Genomic DNA, 22,521 nt, shown 5'->3' on the forward strand with positions numbered 1-22,521 from the left:
ATAATTTTAATTATTTTAGTTTTAATTTAATTTAATTTTAATTTTATTTTAGTGTATTTTATTTTATTAATTTTAATTATTTTAATTAATTATTTTAATTTTAATTTTAATTTTAATTAAAAAAATGATTTATTTTATTTTATTTTTTACACTTCTACTCAATTTTTCTACGCCCCCCCAGTTTTTAATTATTTTTATTAATTGTAATTTTAATTATTTTTATTTTATTTGTAATTTATTTATTTTCATTTTAATTTATTTTTAATTTAATTTAATTTAATTTTAATTTTATTTTAGTGTATTTTATTTTATTTTATTTATTTATTTTAATTAATTATTTTAATTTTAATTTTAATAAAAAAAATAAAATACATTTTTTTTATATTTTATTTTATTTTTTACAGTTCTACTCTAAATTTTTCTACAGACCCCCTAGTATTCCCAACTTATACAACAAAAAAAAAAAAATCATAAATATGTAAAACTATTATTTGGAAAATATGCAATATTTGATTTTTATTCATAGATTTTCTTTATTTAAATATATTTATTTATTTATTTATTTATTTCTATTTACATATTCATAATTATTTAGCTTAATCATGTTTTTTCTTATTATTATTTTACAGTTTTACTCTAAATTTTTTCGACGGACCTCCTAGAATTCCCTTGCATCCCCCTGTGTGTCCCTGGAACCCAGTTTGAAAACCCCTGCCGTAGATCACTTTGGATGAAAGCATCTGCTAAATGACTTACTTGCAAAGGAAAAGAGCGGTTCAATCCAGGAAGTGCCACATCTGTCATGTTGACATTTAAATCAGTTGGAGAAGTGCTCAAAGAGGTCATCGTTTCAAAGCCAAGCGCATGATGTCAGCGTGCACCAGCACTCTGCAAGTGAGAATTACTTTTCCTGATCACTCGTCTACATTTACAGTGGGGCTTGATGTACTGCATGCTTCTAATATCACACTCATAAGTGCTTGAGGTCAGTTATGATGCTGTGAGTTAATACACAGTGCAGAAAACAGCATGTTCTCGACATGTCGACAACATGAACCAAACTCTTCAGTGTTCTTTAAAACTTTTCAGACCTTTTACCTTCACGTACAGCTGTATTACACAGTGCATGAAAGGTAATATCTGAAAAAGCATAACTGTGGCACCCGCTGGTTTCACATGCTGCCGTCTCCCTCCTCACTTCATCTAAGCTTCTTAACGCTCTTATCATGAGCTGAAATTATTACAGTTTGAAGACAGCGGTTCGGTGGAAGATTACACATGAGGAGGTCATGATGGTTTGTAGAATCCTAGAAATGAGGTTTCATTTTTGTAGACTTCATTGAGTTCTCATTTATGTTTTATTTAGGTCATGGGTTTTCAAAGTGTGGGGTATGTCGGGGAGTAGGCCTCATTGATATAACTGATAGAGATTTTTCTATATAGTTTATCTGTGTGTACTGTAAATATATCCGTTCAGTGCAGGACTGCTTAGACATGATATAGAAGCAAAGAAACATGGATAAATGAGGAGATAGAGCGGGGCGTGCTTGATGATGAGTTATTAAAAGCACAATAAACTGTGACAGACAAGTGAAGCCATTGTGTATGTTGTGTTAGAAGGGAGGTCCACTGTCTTTGACTTTGAAAACCCCTGATTTAGTGTCAGCTTTGTCTTAAAATTAAAGAGAAATTTAAAATTAGATGCACATGACTAAGTAGTCTTGCAGAAAGATTATAGAGCTTTAAAATGAATGTGGAGAGAAGCTCAGATCATTTGAGAAGAGTTCATTTTGAGATCTCTTACTTTGATTCCAGACATGGTTATAGTTACAGTTTGTGGTTGCAGTTTGAGACATCATTGAGATATCTTCTGAAACTCAATATGAGATGAGACACATGTGACATGAGGTCTTTTGTTCAGACGAAATATAAGAATAGGGTCGGGAATGTTTGTTTGGTATAGACAGTGAATCAATTCAATTCACCATTCATTGGTTTTGATTAGATTCAGAATGATTCGATTCGATTCACAGTAAGATTCTATTCAGTTTGATTTGATTTGAATGATTAGCATTTATAGGATGCATTGGGGAGGAGGTCAAATTATGGCAAAGTGATGCTGATGGTCGGTGACACTGTGACACTTCTATGCAAAAAACAATTTTGTGACTGTATACAGTAGTTCTCAAGTTGGAAAAAAATGTGCAGTTCTCACTTAAAGTGAACCTTAGTTCAGGGAAGACGTAAACACATGACAGAATGACTGAAATTAAAGGGTGCAAAAATGAAAATTCTGTCATTTATTACTCACCCTCATGTCGTTTCACACCCGTAAGACCTTCGTTAATCTTCAGAACACAAATTAAGATATTTTTGATAAAATACGATGGCTCAGTGAGGCCTGCATTGCCAGCAAGATCACTTCCTTTTGCATTGCCCAGAAAGGTACTAAAGATGTATTTAAAACAGTTCATGTTTGTACAACTTTATTCAACAATCTAGTGATGGGCGATTTCAAAACACTGCTTCATGAAGATTCAAAGCTTTATGAATCTTTTGTTTCGAATCAGTGGTTTGGCTTGCTAAAGTCACGTGAACTATTGAAATTTCGAAACACTTATGACGTAACAAAGCCTCTTTTACTGAAATCACATGACTTTGGCACTCCGAACCACTGATTCGAAACAAAAAATTAAAAAAATTAAAGCTTCATGAAGCAGTGTTTTGAAATCGTCCATCACTAGATATTGTTGAATGAAGTCATTATTTTGGGTTTTTTTGGCGCACAAAAAAGTATTCTCGACGCTTCATAACATTAAGGTTGAACCACTGTAGTCACATGACCTGTTTTAAATACGTCTTTAGTAGCTTTCTGGGCACTGAAAAAGGAAATGATCTTGCTGTCAATGTAAAGCCATCGGATTTCATCAAAAATATCTTAAAGGGAACTGAGAAATCTAATTTAACTTGAGCTTTTGACATATAAGAGGTCATCATACTTTAAGAATATCCTGTAAGTTTTAGAGCTAAAAACTTCCTTGTTAGTCCAATAAAAGCTTTAATTGGCACCAGACCCAGCAAACAACAGGATTTAGTGGGGATCTATGACGTCAAAGGGCAGCAAGCACCGCCTCTGCAGAAGAAGATCAACGCCTACTTCATCCCTGCCTGTTTAGCCCCGCCCACCGATTCACGCATGACATGCAATAGAATAGATAGCCTGAGTAACATAGGCCTATGTGGTGCTAAACCAGATCGAGCTACCAAGCAATAAACATGCCGTTGAGGATTACAAAATATTGTGCAGTGCCTGGACTCGACAGTAATGCAACAACATGTCAGTAACTGTGTCAATTCTAATGCCTGATCTGATATTAATGATTCATGTACAGTCAGATGTTCTTTGTGTGTCAGTAAATCAAACCCGTGACTAAACGTCAACTTGCGTTGTTTCTCTTAGTAGGATGAAAATAATCAGTTATTTAATGGTGATTAAATTATATAAAGAAAGCGATCAAAGAAAGCTCCCTTTGCAATCGTTGGAGGAGCGCGCGCTAAAGCTGTCAATCAAACAGTGCGAGTTTATCAGTGACTGACGCGCAAAACTCCTGTTTTATTCAACGAATCTTTTAGTTATATCGCGTTTGCACTGTTAGGCCGTGTGTCCACCAGAGCGTTTTTTCCAGCTGCTAGCGTACTTTTTCAATTGTTTTCAATGGGAACGCCGCGTTTTTTAAACGCAGAGAGCGTAACGAGGCGTTGAGCGTCTTTTTCATGCTCAAGCGCTGAGAGCTCGGCGTTTTTTACTGGTCGCCTCGAGTTGAAGAATGCTCAATTTTGAGTAAGACGCTGCGCTCATCACTGTCACTTTTTAGCCAGCTGTCCAATCAGAGTGGAGGAGGGGCGGGACAAATACAACTCCGTCCAACTGTCACATTCTTGCTGTACAGCGACATCAACAAACAGAAACAAAATGGATGAGAAATTAATATTGCTGCTCTCCGAAAATACATAGCAAAGTAATTTCATATTGTGTCAACATTTTAAGTCTGAAACAAATTACCTGCAAAATCAGTTATAAGTAACAGTGCCGCAGATATTCCGTATCATAGCAACAAAGCGTCTCAACGGAAAAAAACGCTGCGCTGCCGAAGCGCTCTCAAGCGCTCACAGACGGGCGTTTTAAGCCGAGCGCCTAGTGTTTTCAGCTGGCTAAAAACGCTCTGGTGGACACACGGCCTTAGTGAAGATGAAAGCATTTGTTAGTGTGCAGAAATTGAGTTCCGATAGCCGCGTTTCCACTGCCGGGCCAAAGGCGGGCGTGCTAGTGCGTGCAAGGGCCGGTCGCGTTTCCACTGTCACTTCCGAGACTTGATCGTGCCTCTTCAGCGCTTTCTTGGTGCCAAAGGCATGGGTTTTTCGGCCCGCCGAAAACCTTGGTCCAAAGCGGGCCAGCTGGGGCTTGAGGCGCGGTCGAGGTGAAAGGCGGAGCTAATCGTAGTCAGGTGATGGTCTACATGCTGAAATGGGTTGGGTTGTGTGACGTTTGATCAAGGGAGGTGTGTTTAAGGGCGGTTTTTAGATCAGCGCTGCGGAGCTAGCGGACCGACAGTGGAAACGCAACTTGATTTTGGCCTCGGTGCCTAAGGTCTGTGGCCATAGGCCCAGCCTGGCTCGCACTGGCCCGACAGTGGAAAAGCGGCTAATGATGTGTTCACTGCTTTCATGTGCTCAACATATGTGATCGGCTACAATGTTCATCTCTGCAACCTTTTAATGCCATGATCTAAATATAATGCCATAGATCTAAATGTAATGCAACACTATTCACAATTAGTTAACCTTGAGAGCTGTAATAGTAAAAACGCGCTAAAAGAGAGAGTAATACTTGGCTATTTCAAATGGAAAGATGTCAGCCAATCACAGCAGTGGGCGTTTAGACTGAAGTCTCACAGCAGACACGCCCCTTAAAACAGAGCGCTCAAACCAGAGGCTAAAATCAGGGTGGGAAAAATGCCTTTTATTTATAAATTATGTAAAAAGCATACTAACATTATAAGTGCACCCCAGGAAACATTATAAAACAATAAACCAACGCAGTTCATGACCCCTTTAATTTGTGTTCCGAAGGTGAACGAAGGTCTTGACATAATTAATGAATAATTAATGACAGAATTTTCATTTTTGGGTGAACTATCCCTTTAATTGTTTTAAAAAAATTAAAACGTATCTTTATTCTTATGTGGCACTTAAAGTAATTTGGCGCCTATTTTTTCTTATTGGAGCCAATAGCTCCTTAATTGTGTGTTTGTTTTTTTTGTTTTTTTTTGTTTTTTTTGTCTGGAGCCCTGTATATTGCAAAAATTAAAATACATAATCAAGGAGATTTCAAAGAGATGTTTTTTGAGATGTTAGCGAGATCTGTTCTTTTTTTTCTGTTTTTGTCATTTCGACATCCTGTGCATGGTGTAGTTTGTTGTTCAGTATAATGTAAGACTCATCACAGAACTCAACTTCAACATGCATCTTACATTCATTCTTTGTACTTTCTCTTTAATCCGTTCTTACGCTCGCTGTAATTGCAGGTGGGTGGTCGCGGGCACATTTGTCGCACTCTTCCCCTGAGTCATGATTATGCTGCTTCCTCTGGCTTTTGTGTTCCCCGTAATGTTTCCAGTCACCATGGATACGCAACAAGTACAGTCTTCGGGATAAAGCCTTTGTGTCCGGACTGTAACAAATGCATTCAGCTCCCCAAAGAACTGCGCACGAGCATGACGTCACATCCTCATCAGCCGCACTTTTTCCAAGCGTTGTTTGGTGATAAATCAAATATTCATGATGTATTCCCAATGGTTTTACTTTATACATGTTGCTATATACAATAGCATATTGTGATGATTTTATGTGGCAGTTAAGTTTCTAATAGACCCTTATTCCTCGTCTGGGATCGTGTAGAGCTCTTTGAAACTGCACTGAAACTGACATTTGGACCTTCAACCCGTTGGTAACTGTTGAAGTCACTATATGGAGAAAAATCCTGGAATGTTTTCATCAAAAACCTTCATTTCTTTTTGACTGAAGAAAGAAAGACATAAACATCTTGGATGACATGGGGGTGAGTAAATTATCAGGAAATTTTAATTCTGAAGTGAACTAATCCTTTAAATTGAATACTTTTGACTGTTTGGTTGAAACAAGGTTCATATTGAGGTCTCTGACATCAGTTTGAGACGTTTTAGATGACTGGGGTCTTTCTCCCCTAGAGCAGCATCTTTATCTTCATTTGATCTCCTTTTAGTCTCTTTGTTGTCTTGGAGAAACAGCTGAGATGTTAACCAGATCTCATTAGATTGTTCTGCTCTGTGGGTTTGTAGACGTGCTTTACAAATGCGTTTGTTCACAGACCCTCATTAATAAGACTTCGATATGAGACAACATTTATTTTGCTCCATTTACAATGTGTAAATTTGACATGTCTGTAAGTATTAATTATGTGTTATTCTTGAAGGCCAACTTTAGTCTCGCAGGAGCGAGTCTGTCTGTGCGCTCGAGTCTCCCAGCGTGAGAATGCGCCGCAGGGGCTCAAGGGTCACGTTATACTGCAGCGTATCTAAAAATCACTTCAAGATGTTCCCGCCAGATTGCATCTGACCTCAAATGCCACTTCATTTTCATTTCTCCCTCGTTTGCCAGGACGGGAGTTGGATGTTGACCGCTATCCTTGAACGCTGCTCTCTCCCGGGGGTCGCACCTCCTGATCCTGACCTCCAAAAGAACATTCAGCATTGACAGTCTGGAAAAACACAACAAAAGCAACATTCTTTTCTTATCCTTTTAAGGGCATTTTAGGAATGTATTTTTTAAGATATTCAGATATTTCTCTTTAATGATACGTATCTCAATATCACTATAAAAAAGAATCGTTGGTTTAACTTGAAAAAGTAAGTTACTTGGTTGCCTTAAAATTTTGAGTTAATTGAAATTAAAAATTTGAGTTAATACAATGAAGGCGATTTGTTTAATCAACAGAAGCTCACAATATTATTTTATCTGAACTACATTAATTATCTAAGTTGATTTGACAAAAGAAAAAATCAGCAAAATTATTTTTTACCTTTTTTTTTTTAAATTAAAGGATGGTTTTCAACCAAACACTCATTGTCCAGTAGATTCAGAATATTTGCAAGAAATAAAATACAGTAAGAAAAAATGAGTTAAAATAGTCAAAAAGATTCAGAATATTTATTTCAATTAAAATTCAGTAAGACAAAAAATCGTTAATTTTACTTTCAAGAAGTAAAATACAATAAGAAATACTTAAAATAACCAAAAATATGCAGAATATTTAGTAAAATACAGTAATAAAAAAGTGAGTTAAAATAATCAAGGAGATTCAGAATAGTTATGGCAAGAAATAAAATACAGTAAGAAAAAATAATCAAGGCATGTTATATGTAGTAAAGTAAAGAATATTTAATAATTATGTTTTCATTTATATGCACCAGTATATCTATACATAGTCATACACGGCAATATTCCCCTATGTGAATCTTACTAAAATATTTAATGCATGAAAATTGATGCAAACAAATTGTTGAATCAGAGTTTTGAATCGACTCACTGAGACTGACAGATTGACTGATTCACACAAATGAATCAGATTCTGTAACATCGACTCTCATTTAAACTTCAGTAGTACAAACAAAAACAAGAAAGGATCATGCAACTAGTCTTAATAGACATACACAATAAATTATCATTTTATATTTCTAGCACAATTGTTAAATCAATATTTCCCTCCTCTTTATTTTTACAGTAATGTTGTGCATCTGCCTTCCAGCATTGTCAATGCCAGAATAACTCTTGTATGACTGCTGAGTTGTGGGTCGTCGCAGTTCCAGCTGTGTGTTTGTGTGTGTGGAGCGGCAGCCAATCTGCCAGTGTTAATTGATGCTGCATGGTTCTCAATCACAGCGACTCAGACTTGCATGTGAAGGTATGAGGACTGAAGAGCCTGCGTTTTGTTCGTAATCCCCGCTGGCCCTCGTGACCCGCGTAAAGCTCAGCGTGCCATCGCCTGCGTGGGTTAAGACCCTTCATCTCATTAAAAAATGAGTTGTATAATCCGTTCGTTAATTAACCTTTCTTAATAGCCCCTCGAGGACGTATAGTAGATCAAATATTGCTGAGATATTAAAATGCAAATGCAGATGTGCGGTGGCCTGCGGAGCTCGTTTCGTGATGACTGTCAGTGATGGGTTCAGATGCAGCGTTTGATGGGTATGGAGTCGCCCCGTGTGGTTCTTCGGTAATTTGTGCAGATGTTTTTAAGGTGATCGCGCCATGTTTGATATGTGCTTTTTTTGGAGCTAAATGAGTTCTTGTGGAGAGTTTCAAATCACCAAAACTTAAATCGACTGACTGCTGTATCAGTTTAGCAAATGTTCAGATTGTTGTGAGTTTGAGTAAATATTAGGGCTGCACGATTTGGGGAAGAATTAAAACAAAAAAAAAAGTTTTATTTATTTGATTAATAATTTTTTATTAAATTTTATATTTTTTATTAAATATATTATTTTAAAAAGCTCTAGTTTGCTGTGCTTGTTTGTAGAGCTACCTTTTATTTCTTATTTATTTTTATTTTTTTATATTTTATTTTTTTAATTTATTTTATTTAATTTATTTTATATTCCATTTTTTATTTATTTTTATTTTTTATTTTATTTTATATGTTTTATATTAATTTTAGTTTATTTTATATATTTTATTTTATTTTATTTTATTTTAAAAAGCTCCAGTTTGCTGTGCTTGTTTGTAGAGCTACCTTTTTTTATTTTAGATTTTTTATTTTATTTTATTTTATTTTTTAAATTATTTTATTTTATTTTTTATTTTTTACTTTTATTTATATTTTTTCTTTATTTTAGATTCTATTTTTAATTTAATTTAATTTAATTTATTTTATTTTAATTTTTTATTTTATTTTATTTTATTTTATTTTAAAAAGCTCCAGTTTGCTGTGCTTGTTTGTAGAGCTACCTTTTATTTTTTATTTTTTTTTATTTTTTTTATATATTTTTTTAAAATTTATTTAATTTTATTTATTTTATATTCCATTTTTTATTTATTTTTATTTTTTGATATTTTATTTTTTTTATTTTTTTTATTTAATTTATTTTATATTCCATTTTTTATTTATTTTTATTTTTTATTTTATTTTATATGTTTTATATTTATTTTATTTTATTTTATATATTTTATTTTATTTTATTTTATTTTAAAAAGCTCCAGTTTGCTGTGCTTGTTTGTAGAGCTACCTTTTTTTTAATTTTAGATTTTTAATTTAATTTAATTTTATTTTATTTTTTAAATTATTTTATTTTATTTTTTATTTTTTACTTTTATTTATATTTTTTATTTATTTTATATTCTATTTTTTATTTAATTTAATTTAATTTATTTTATTTTATTTTAATTTTTTATTTTATTTTATTTTATTTTATTTTATTTTATTTTATTTTATTTTATTTTATTTTATTTTATTTTAAAAAGCTCCAGTTTGCTGTGCTTGTTTGTAGAGCTACCTTTTATTTTTTATTTATTTTTATTTTTTTATATATTTTTTTTAAATTTATTTAATTTTATTTATTTTATATTCCATTTTTTATTTATTTTTATTTTTTATTTTATTTTATATTTTTTATATTTATTTTAGTTTATTTTATATATTTTATTTTTTTTTATATTTATTTTATTTTATTTTATTTTAAAAAGCTCCAGTTTGCTGTGCTTGTTTGTAGAGCTACTTTTTTTATTTTATATTTTTTATTTTATTTTATTTTATTTTTTAAATTATTTTATTTTATTTTTTATTTTTTACTTTTATTTATATTTTTTCTTTATTTTAGATTCTATTTTTAATTTAATTTAATTTAATTTATTTTATTTTAATTTTTTATTTTATTTTATTTAATTTTATTTTAAAAAGCTCCAGTTTGCTGTGCTTGTTTGTAGAGCTACCTTTTATTTTTTTTATTTTTTTTTTATTTTTTTTTTTTTTATTTTAATTATTTTATTGTATTTTTTATTTTTTACTTTTACTTATATTTTTTCTTTATTTTAGATTCTATTTTTTTATATAATTTAATTTAATTTAATTTATTTTAATTTTTTATTTTATTTTATTTTATTTTATTTTATTTTATTTTAAAAAGCTCTAGTTTGCTGTGCTTGTTTGTAGAGCTACACATTTGGGCCACAAATTTTGTATTTTATGTATCCATATGAATTAGCTTCTTACACATCAATATAAAAGTATTATATTATATTATATTATATTATATTATATTATATTATATTATATTATATTATTAATTATTAAAGTGGGTCACAGGTCATTCTGATATTGTTGCAGAATACAGGGGGAAAAACTAAATAAATACAATATTTTTTATAATTAAATAATCATGAATTTATAAATAATAAAATACAATTAACTCTATATTAATGCATAGGACAACCAAAGAAATACACTTTAATAAGTGAGGAGAAACACTTTCCATATCTTTTGTTGTTAATTAAACATGGTTTGTACTGAACACAGTCATTCTGAGCATGAAACATCTGAATAGAGACATTTCGAAACCAAACACTCAAATTTTACAGAGTGTAAATCACTTCATTGTATGTTTTAATAAGTCTGTCATAATAATTGTGCATATTCCCTGTGCAGTTCATGGAAACTTTTTGAAGTTGGATTTTAAGGACATTTTGACACTTTTGATACAACTTTGGGTTGTTGCTTGATTTCTAATGTAAAATCTGGGTCGTGGCACAAAACCAGTTGCGAAGCATTGATGTAACAGAGCAAGTTTAGCTCCTGACCTTCGAGTCGTGCTGTAGGGTCGGGTACCAACCGCCGTATAATCCAGTCTGAGCCCGTGTGCTGATTGCAGTCGCCATTTGGCCGCCTCTATTGTTGTTGATGAGATGTTAAGCAGCAGCTGGTGTCTATATTAACGTGCTGTAATTAGCTCAGACTGATGAATATGGTGGGATACCCCCCCCGAATCCCAGCTATCAAAATGACCATTTCGGTCATTAGAGTGTGATATGCGAGGACGGATTCCTGGCCGACGGAAATATGCAAAGCACTCTGGAAATGTCAAGCTCAGGAATGTTGGTCCGTGCTAAACACGCTGTTCGTGCATGAATAATGCAAAACCAGTGCGACTCGTCTCAGAGATCTGAAGTGTTCGACATGCCCTCTGTGAGTCAGTTCTCGTGCCTGATCATCTTGAGGTGGTCGTGGAGAAAGCGTTACTGAGTTGCATGACAGCAGGGATTTGTGATTCTCTCTTCCAGGATTCAGAGCCAAGAACAAAAGCTCCATTGGTTCTGCTCCGGTCGTGAACCGCTCTTATCTTCCATCTTGATAAAGCACTCCATTATTTAGCATTTTGCCACCACCATGAGGGCTTTTAACGTTGACCAATTAAGTTTGCTGCCTTAGATAAACTCAACGAAAAAACACAGATGTGATCTATATACCTGAAAGGGATAGTTCACCCAAAAATGTTGTCATCATTTACTCACCCTCAAGTTGTTCCAAACCCGTATGAGTTTCTTTCTTCTGCTGAACACAAAAGAAGATATCACTCTATAAATCAGAAAATACTGTCAACAGCCAGAAAACAAATACGTTTCATCGTATGACTCAGTGCAGGAGAAAAAACCTATTGTGCCCCTTTTACAAGATATAATATAGTCTCTGGTGACCTCAGAATGTGTCTGTGAAGTTTCAGCTCAAAATACCCCACAGATCATTTATTATAGCTTGTCAAATTTGCCCCTATTTGGGTGTGAGCAAAAACACGCCGTTTTTGTGTGTGTCCCTTTAAATGCAAATGAGCTGCTGCTCCCCGCCCCCTTTCCAGAAGATGGCGGAGCTTTAACAGCTCACGCTTCGGTTGCTCAACAACAACAAAGCTGGAGAATCTCACGCAGCCAAAATGAGGATTGTCAGTAACGGTGTTCAGCCTTACATTGTTCAAACCAGAGTCGACACTGATGGAGAGACTCAGGAAGAAGTTACAACTTTTAGAATGAAACTGGACGTTTCTGAATGGTTAGTGGATAAATTTATTATTTGCTTTGGAGTTGATTCAACTCATCCACTAGCATGTGCCGTCATGTTAATCTTTTGTGCAAAACCAGCGTTAAATTGACCCTCGTTTGTGAAGCAGTCCGGCGTAAAACAACAACTCTTCCTCTTCTCTAAAGCAGCCCAACATGGCCTAACCACCTTTGTCACGTGTTCTTGGGGGTGGGGTTTATGTAAATTTTGGGGTTTGTGATGTCACCAGCCTGGAAAGAAGCTTGTTGTAGTCCTTAATAAGCGATTTCTGTAAAAGAAAATATCTCCCTTTGCATTGAACTTTGTGCGTTGTAACTTTGCAGATGTTGTTTATGATCAAACAGCAACATTACACACTAACTAAAGTTAAAAAAGTGAAATCATAATCAAGGACCCCTTTAAAGATATGTATTGGCATTGAAACCTAAGATGTTATTGAAGTAAAACTGACTAGTGCTTGAAAAAACAATACTTTGCCTGTAGTGTCTTAATGGTGCCTTAATGGTATGTTTATTTGGTTTACACTGCACATGCAATTGTATCATTGATCTGAGTTGTTTGTCATGATTGTGGTGTGACATTATTTGTGTGTTGTAGTGTGGTTGAGCTGATGGGTGGAGAGCGATTAGTGTGGAATGACACAAGGGTTAATGCCTCTGAGAGATGAGCTCATTTCCTGCTCACGCCCTCCGTCCGTATGTGTGTGTTAACCGAATATGACTGACCATCATTGCAACAATATTCCATTATATCAGCTCATGTTTTAAAGGAACAGTTCAACCAGAAATCATCAATCATTTACTCAAACCCTTATGCGTTCAACATGAGGGTGAAAAAATGATGTCAGAATAAGAAAAAGACTGAAGAGTGGGTTTGGTGAGCAGTCACTTTCTTTTCTGTCTAAGATTTTATTTTATGTCAGCTTTATTTCAATTACCGAAACCTTTTTAGTTTTAGTACTGTAAACAACACTGAAACAGAGTGATTTCTCAGCGTTTTACTGGCATTCAGATGAGCAGAGGAGTATTGTGGGATGCTAGGATGAATCATGTCCAAATAAGATCATATTTAAACTTCTTTAGATCTTTAGAGTCAGATCTGTTGAAAGTCTAGTCTCATTTTCAAGGGTTTTTTAAACATCGTGTGAGTCTTAAAGTTTCTTTCCCCCCAAAACCAAGCAGAAAATGCAAAACGCCTACAGTCTGAGGACATGTGAGTCATGTCACATGATGTCTCAGATTGTATTTCTTTGATATAAATGGAACGGGTCACATACAGCTAGTGAATATCTCTATAAGTGTAGTTGCAGTCCAAAGACAATTACATGCTGAAAATCCAGTGACTGGTGCATAGAGGAAAAACACAAGGGTTTGTGAAAGTGATGTAACTCTTTTCAAACCCTCAGAAGACGTCTTACACGCTCCTGTCCATCAAACAAACGGGCAGGAGATTTCCCAGAGAGTGTTTAATCTGCCGAAGTAATTAAAATCTGATTGGTCCGTGACTCCCTCTTGACCTTGAGACTCATTATTGTCATCGATCTGCCCTTCAGTCTCTCCCGGGGGCGTTTCAGGACACGTCACTCACGGGTCTCGTAGATGCACCTGATTTCAGGCTTTGAGTTTTGATTTGTTCCACCAGATTGATGCCTGTCAATGTCAACCATTGTCATTGTCATCTCTGATAACGGCCAGAAATTGAGCATTGATCCATTCGAGAGACTGATCTGTGGTAACAAAGGTCTCCAATTCAAACCTTAGAAAAAACACTGCCTTTTTACTTATTTAAAATAGTTTTACATGTACATTTATGTATTTAGCAGACTCCAAAGCAACTAGGTATATGCAACTAAAAGTAAATCATGTATAATATAACATATATTGTGTTATACACTGCCCGGCCGGAAAAAAAAGTTGCTGTTTGGATTTTAATAGGCAAATACTTAAGAATCCATGGATGGATCATTATTACAGTGATTATTATGTTTTTAGTTATATGTCTGGCAACGGTTCTTTTAACCCTTAAAGATGGAGTGTGTAGCTTTTCATTTCTTAAACAACCATGTAGGAAGACACATCATGGCCATATTCCAGGATGACAATGTCAAGATTCACCAGGATTAATATTGTGAAAGAATGGTTCAGAGAGCATGAAGAATCATTTTCACACATGAATTGGCACCTTAATGTCATTGAAAGTCTTTGGGATGTGCTGGAGGAGACTTTACAGAGTGCTCACCTCTTGTATTGTCAATACAAGATCTTGACCAAAAATTGATGCACCTCTTGAAGGAAATAACATCACAACATTTAAGGTCAGTGCCAATTCATGTGTGAAAATGATTCTTCATGCTCCCTCCCAACAATTCTTTCACAATTTGAGCCTGATGAATCTTGACATTTTCATCCTGGAAAATGGCCATGATACATCTTAAAGGTGCTCTAAGTGATCCTGGGTGGAGTAACTTCCTGTTGACATTCGAAGTGTTGTCAAACAAAACAGAGGCTAGCTAGACCCTCCCTCCTCCTCCTCCTCCCCCTCCCCTCCGTGCTTCCTGAAACAGTCATGAACGCGCATTTAAAATCATTCTTGTCGGTTATTGGCTGGAGCATGTTTATTATGTTTTGTGGTCCAGGCTGCACCAGTTTGTTTTTATTGCCGTTTTCGGAGCTTGTGGCAACTACAGAGGCCGCGTTTTTTTACAGTGTGTTCAGGGGACAGGCAGCTAGCGGATAGTGAGGAGATGTTTGCTGTATGTGACAAAAAATGTTTTGGCCTAAAAACGCGTGACATCACTTAGAGCACCTTTAATACGTTGTTGTTTAAGAAATTAAAAGCTACACACTCCATCTTTTAGGGTTAAAAGAACCGTTGCCAAACATATAACATGCTAGAAAAATAATAATCACTGTAATAATGATCCATCCATAGACTCTTAAGTATTTGCCTATTAAAACCCAAACAGTGACTTTTTTTTTTTGGCCGGGCAGTGTATATTACCACACAATATATAAAATTGTGTAGTAATACAGGGCTCGACAATAAGGACTGCCCAATGGCCCAGGACCAGCGTAAACGCCGCTCGTTGACGCAACTGTCATTTTCCCGATTGGGCCAGTGCTGCATCACAAAAGTTTGTCATTTGCTCTTGTTTTTAAGCCTTGCCAATTTAAATATTCAAGCGCAGGAAGATGTGAAAGAGAACTCAATTCAATTCAAAAACTGCACACATATGAAGTGTGCGCCCAGAAAAGCAGATTCTCAGACAGCGTGTGAATGCTGAATTGAGCTCTCTTTCATGTCTTCTTGCTCTCGAACGGGAATATTCACACAAAAAACTACCTCAAAAAATGTCGTCCTCGTCTAGTGTTCTAGTAAATAATAGTCGGTTATGTCTTAAGTGAACATAAACATTTGAGGAATAAAACACGTGAATCAGTATATTGGATCCGTGCAGCTCTTAAAGTGACAGCAGCCTAAAAAACCTGCTACTGTCTTTATTTTATGTTAACCCTCAGGCGTCTGAGGCTGATTTGGGGCCTGGAGAAGTTTTGACATGCCCTGACATTTGTGCTTTTTTCAGTTGTTCATAAACATATTAATGGAAAAAGTGTCATTACACTGTATTCAGCACAAACTAGGCTACAATAATATGTAAGGAACATGTATGTACATGTTTGTGTTTTTGAAGGAATAATGTTTATGCGTGGTTATTGAAAAAACAAAAAACTTAAGTCACTGAAATAAAGCCAAAAAAAGTATATTAAATCTTTGTTCACAAGACTTCTGGGTATTTGAGGTTGTAGACTAGAGTTTTTGCTTCAAAATTATGTAAAAATTATCATTCCTACTCCTTCATATAAAACAAAGAGAGATTTAAATTTTCTAAAACATCTTTGGTCAAGAAACACAGTATGCGTGGCGGCGTGAATAATCATGAATAATGGGTGATTCTCACCTGAGAAGACAAAAGAATCGAATAAAAGAGCTCTAATGACCTGCATAAATAATGAGGCCTTTCAGTCAGATAGGCTGTGAAAAAACCCTCTGTTGATCATGTCTCAGCTCATCATAATGTAAATCAAACATACAGAACAAACAGCAATACTGTGAAATATTATTACAATTTAAAATAATGGTATTCTATTATTAAAATATAATGCATTTCTATGTGTCTGAATAGTTATGTTACCTCTATGGCATTTCATATAGGCTTTTAGCTTAAAAGCATGCACATTTGGAGAAATATTGATGGATTCTCATGTTTATGTCAATTTTCTATACAGAGGAGTATTTATTCATTATTTATTGTCATCACTGTGAATGCTGGATACTGTTTACAATTCATACTTGCAGCCGGAGGGCGCTCTGTGCACTTTTAGTCCACAAATGCCAATGCTAAAGAAGAATAGGCAATCCAGGAAATAACTGAACTAACAGAGGCCAGAGATCGCTAACTATGGCTATTCAAAACACTTTTCAAGACAATAAATGCACGATTGAGACGATGAATGCATGTATTGACTGAATTTGCGTCTGAATAGTGCTCCCTCCGTGGGCGTGGCCGCATTTGCGGATAATGAGCTGAATCATGGACTTCTGACATGGCTCTCTTTTCATACAGATTACATTAACACAGAAGGTTTGTTTTCGATTTGACTTACAAGATTTAAAACCTGACATTTCAACGTTTATTTAGACACAAGTCAAATTTTTTTGTGATTTGTATTCACTAAGTTACAGCTCATTTTCTGAGATCTATCAGATTGGAGTTCGTTCAGAGGGAGAGGAGAGATCATGCATCATGTTAGTTTTCTTTATTTTACAAAAAGCACAACATTTTGTTTTTACTCTGAGTGTACACATGAAAGAAGATATTCCACAGATTAAAATGGTGTATAGCTCTTAATTGTATGTGCAACATTGACAGAGTATTTTGAGTCTCTTTCACACTGGTTAGAAAAAAACCGCGGTGATCACGCCGGCGTGACCGCGGACCCGAGGGAGTTAATCAAACAACAAAGGAGAAAGAAAGACATCTGAAAACTTTTGCGAAAGTTTTATGGTCACTTTATGAACTTTTTGATGAGTCAAAGTCAGTTGTGTATAGCTGTCAAAGGAGGGAAAGAAATCGCTCAGATTTCATCAAAAATATCAAACTTTATTTGTGTTCTGAAGATGAGCGAAGGTCTTACGGGGTTGGAACGTCTTGTGGGTGAGTAATTAATGACAGAATCTTCATTTTTGGGTAAACTAACCCTTTAATCATCTAGATTCTTTGATAATGTGATGTATACCATTTTGACCCCTTCTGAGGCCATTACATAAATACATTTCCATCACTATACACATTTAGTTTGCCTCTCTTGTATGTTGAGGTCGTACTGTTTGTGTTGATTTGAACGCTTTCTGCTGATTCAGCATCTCTGTGTTTTCTTACCGTTCATTACAGTCCTAAATGCCAAAGTGATTTTCTTTAGGTCAGCACAAAGTCGAGGTTACTCCTCTCTAGTTCTACTAGAAACTCTTGAATCAGTCACAGCGTTATTAACAGACGGGTGAAGACACGTCCCATGAGCTTCATGCTATTGTTCTGTTAATTAGTTTCAAATTAATTGCAGGTCAGTTCTCTGAGGCAATCAAACACCTTTCCAATATTCTGTAGCCGATGTGTGTTTTTACGATCGATTTTTAAACGCGGAGGTGCGAAGGGCCTAGTGGAATAATGATGACTGGAGCGCGTGTCTGGAGGAGAGCCGAGCTGCGCCGCGTCAGCAGAGTCTTAAATTCTCCTGCTACAGGAGGAAGAGCAAACATGCAGACTGTCAGGAGATGTGCAGATATACAGCTGCCAGCATTTTGTAGCAGCTTCAGTAGTAAAAGCAGTGTTAGAGATGATAAGTTTGATTCACTTTTGTGAATCAGTCCAAACTGTCCATTTATATATATATATATATATATATATATATATATATATACACACACACACACACACACAGTGGGTACAGAAAGTATTCAGACCCCCTTAAATTTTTCACTCTGTTATATTGCAGCCATTTGCTAAAATCATTTGTTCATTTTTTTCCCTCATTAATGTACACACAGCACAAAACTGACAGAAAAACAGAATTGTTGACATTTTTGCAGATTTACTAAAAAAGAAAAACTGAAATATCACATGGTCCTAAGTATTCAGACCCTTTGCTCAGTATTTAGTAGAAGCACCCTTTTGATCTAATACAGCCATGAGTCTTTTTGGGAAAGATCCAACAAGTTTTTCACACCTGGATTTGGGGATTGTAAACGTTGGTAGACAGCCAGTTTTAGGTCTCTCCAGAGATGCTCAATTGGGTTTAAGTCAGGGCTCTGGCTTGGCCATTCAAGAACAGTCACGGAGTTGTTGTGAAGCCACTCCTTCGTTATTTTGTGTGTATTTTGTGTGCTTAGGGTCTTTGTCTTGTTGGAAGGTAAACCTTCGGCCCAGTCTGAGGTCCTGAGCACTCTGGAGAAGGTTTTCGTCCAGGATATCCCTGTACTTGGCTGCATTCATCTTTCCCTCGATTGCAACCAGTCGTCCTGTCCCTGCAGCTGAAAAACACCCCCACAGCATGATGCTGCCACCACCATGCTTCACTGTTGGGACTGTATTGGACAGGTGATGAGCAGTGCCTGGTTTTCTCCACACATACCGCTTAGAATTAAGGCCAAAAAGTTCTATCTTGGTCTCATCAGACCAGAGAATCTTATTTCTCACCATCTTGGAGTCCTTCGGGTGTTTTTTAGCAAACTCCATGCGGGCTTTCATGTGTCTTGCACTGAGGAGAGGCTTCCGTCGGGCCACTCTGCCATAAAGCCCCGACTGGTGGAGGGCTGCAGTGATGGTTGACTTTCTACAGCTTTCTCCCATCTCCCGACTGCATCTCTGGAGCTCAGCCACAGTGATCTTTGGGTTCTTCTTTACCTCTCTCACCAAGGCTCTTCTCCCCCGATAGCTCAGTTTGGCCGGACAGCCAGCTCTGGGAAGGGTTCTGGTCGTCCCAAACGTCTTCCATTTAAGGATTATGGAGGCCACTGTGCTCTTAGGAACCTTAAATGCAGCAGAATTTTTTTTGTAACCTTGGCCAGATCTGTGCCTTGCCACAATTCTGTCTCTGAGCTCTTCAGGCAGTTCCTTTGACCTCATGATTCTCATTTGCTCTGACATGCACTGTGAGCTGTAAGGTCTTATATAGACAGGTGTGTGGCTTTCCTAATCAAGTCCAATCAGTATAATCAAACACAGCTGGACTCAAATGAAGGTGTAGAACCATCTCAAGGATGATCAGAAGAAATGGACAGTTAAATATATGAGTGTCACAGCAAAGGGTCTGAATACTTAGGACCATGTGATATTTCAGTTTTTCTTTTTTAATAAATCTGCAAAAATGTCAACAATTCTGTGTTTTTCTGTCAATATGGGGTGCTGTGTGTACATTAATGAGGGAAAAAAATGAACTTAAATAATTTTAGCAAATGGCTGCAATATAACAAAGAGTGAAAAATTTAAGGGGGTCTGAATACTTTCCGTACCCACTGTATATATAAATTAGGGGTGTGGACATGCTGTAACATGCTGTGGACACTAAATGACTTGCCTGAGGTAAAAATAATTTGAGATATTATTCTCAAGCTGTTTTATTGATGTCTTTCCACGGTTGAAACACTGGTTGAGAGATTACAAGTAAACATAGATACATAGATGCTGCACAAGTCCTGAAAAACGAAGCCAAAGCATCTCGATCACCCCCAGGTGGTTGGTCCCAGTATAGGTCATAAGCCCACTCTCTCCTTGTAATTTAATGGGACGTGAGACAAACTAAACAATTAAATTACACTTCAAATATTTTTTTTCTAAAGATGGTTTGTCATTTTATGTAGTTTTTATCATGCAGTGGGTTTAGTTATTTGATGCTATAAAACCGGGGTGTGACGTCATGATTGACATTTGAGATTGACAGCTTTTTAGAAGTAGTTACTGAGGCACCAACAGACTTTTTTTCAGGACTTTTGGGAGGAGATTGTAGCTTCAGCTTTAATTTCTACATTTCCATAACTGTTTATTTCACACCGACATAAAGAGTTGTTCTGCAGTAAACAGTACTAACTTATTCTGTGGGAGTGTGGGCGGGGCCTTGATACCACGGTTCACTACTGCACAGACTCAGGTCCCGAATGAGCACAAGATGTCAGCGCCATATTGGGACACTGGCGGCTTCACTTTTCTACAATGGAAAGTGGAGGTGCGTCGTCCATATTTTTTTTACAGTCTATGGCATAGATCATCTGTTCTTCTTCTGCACTTTTTCCTGTTGTGGCTGTTAGCAAATAGTGTTGCATTACCGCGCACACGCCTCCTTCTGGATTGGAGTGTGGATCGTCTGTGACTGACTGTATTCCTTGTCTGACTGTATGCACTGAACCGTGACATCTGTACCGTGATGATTCGGGATGAATACATGTACCGTTACACCCCAAATAAATAAATAAATAAATAAATAGATTGATTGATTGATTGATTGATTGATTGCTGCTCAAGAAACATTTCTGATTATTATCAATGTTGGAATCAATTGTGCTGCTTCATATATTTGTGGAAACTGTTAAATGCTACCATTCAAAATTTTGGGGTCAGTAAGATTTATTCAGCAAGGACACTAATATATATATATATATATATATATATATATATATATATATATATATATATATTTTAAAATATATTTTTACATGGAACACAAAAGGAGAAGCTCAGCAGAACTTATATATATATATATATAAGTTCTGCTGAGCTTCTCCTTTTGTGTTCCATGTAAAAATTAACAGCATGTGGGTTTAATCATGTAAATCATGACATAGTTTTAATTTTTAGCTGTACAATGTTTTTAAATATGCTGTCGTGTGTTGTGAAATCTCACAGTGTCTTTGTGATTTTGTATTTTTGCCAATATGTAAATAACATTCAGTGTTAAACTGTCAGTTTTACCTGAGACAGACTGTTGAAGAATTGCTTCTCCTCTTTAATTAAGCGTTGCATTTTCACCAGACACACTGCTGTCGAATGAGTCTCACCGGGGAGTTCACAACAAATGCAAATTGGCTAGAACTGTTGAATTTGCTTAAATCTGTTTGCATGTAGAGCCTCTGTGCACAATTCTCCAAATCCAGTAACATCAATATTCATACTCCATTTTATGCACATTGACGATGACAAACTTTTGTTCTGGGAATTTCCTGCGAGGAGACGCCTTGATGAAGAGTTTCCATTTGATAAGTTGTGATTGGCTTTATTAATGCGCAGATTAACGGTCTGCACAATGTTTCTAATGAGCACTTCATGGCCTAGAGTGATGAATGAATCCTATTATGGTGTCAATTGAGGTTATTTGCAGTTGAATATGTGAGAAGCACAAGAGGCCAGGCGATTTATTTTGATTTTCGCCTCTATCTTTCGTTGTTCTGGCTGAATTAATGGATTGGCTCGTTAGCTAAACATGAACTTTGAGGGCAGAGCGAATGGTTAACATGATAAATGAGGTCTTCTCTTGTATGAAGCGATATGAATTGGTGGCTCTGTTTCAAACCCTAAAGTGAGCTGCCTTGCTGTCTGCTGTCTATATAGGTAGCATCCTAATTGACAAGGAATCATTTTGGCACGCTCTCCATGCGTCATATAATGCTTCTCATTTGAAATGCACACTGCAAAAAAAATAATTTTCTTTCTTAGAATTTTTGTCTTGTTTTCCAGTACACATATCTAAAAACTCTTAAATCAAGATAAAGTAACTATAAAGTTTTTTTTTTTATTTTTTTTTTAAGTTTATCAAAATTACATGATGTTTATGCATAAATTGAGAAAAAGTATCTGCCAGTAGTGGGGTCAGAAAAAAAAAATATTGTTTTCCTTTCAGTCAAGTTTATTTTCTGACCCCGTTTGCAGATTCTTGTTTTAAATATAAACTCACTTTATCTTATTTTGATTTCTCAGAAAACAACACTTTTTAATCATAAGACACTTTGCATCTCATGTAAACGTATCTTAATTTAAGAAGGCTTAGATATTTGAAATCAAAATTGAGTTTATGCTTAAAATGAGGAGAAAAATCTGCCAATGCAGGGGTAAGGAAAAAAAATTAAGTTTATTCTTTTGACCCCTTTGGCAGACATTTGTGCTTATTTTAAATATAAACTTTATTTTAATCAGTTTCTTATAAAACAAGACTTCTTCTGTCAGTTTGCATCACAAGTAAATGTATCTCGCTTTAAGAATGTTTATATATTTGATATCAAAACTATGTGAGGTTTATGCTTAAAATGAGGGGAAAAATAGCAAAACCTTGTCTGCC

The 22,521-nt window shown here is 35.5% G+C and overlaps 1 protein-coding gene across 3 annotated transcripts in view; it reads left to right on the plus strand.

Annotated features, from left to right (window-relative positions):
• cdk14 (cyclin-dependent kinase 14) overlaps positions 1-22,521 on the plus strand; it is a 197,208-nt gene that overhangs the window by 21,998 nt on the left and 152,689 nt on the right. The window contains exon 1 of one of the 3 annotated variants that reach the window (XM_048153945.1): positions 12,625-13,015. The exons of the other annotated variants lie outside the window; for them this stretch is intronic. The gene's annotated coding sequence lies outside the window, so the exon portion shown is untranslated. Of the gene's footprint in view, positions 1-12,624; positions 13,016-22,521 lie in introns of those variants that run through there. 3 annotated transcript variants of the gene reach the window in all.

Source organism: Megalobrama amblycephala, linkage group LG13 (assembly GCF_018812025.1).
Source record: "Megalobrama amblycephala isolate DHTTF-2021 linkage group LG13, ASM1881202v1, whole genome shotgun sequence".
Taxonomy (NCBI): domain Eukaryota; kingdom Metazoa; phylum Chordata; class Actinopteri; order Cypriniformes; family Xenocyprididae; genus Megalobrama; species Megalobrama amblycephala.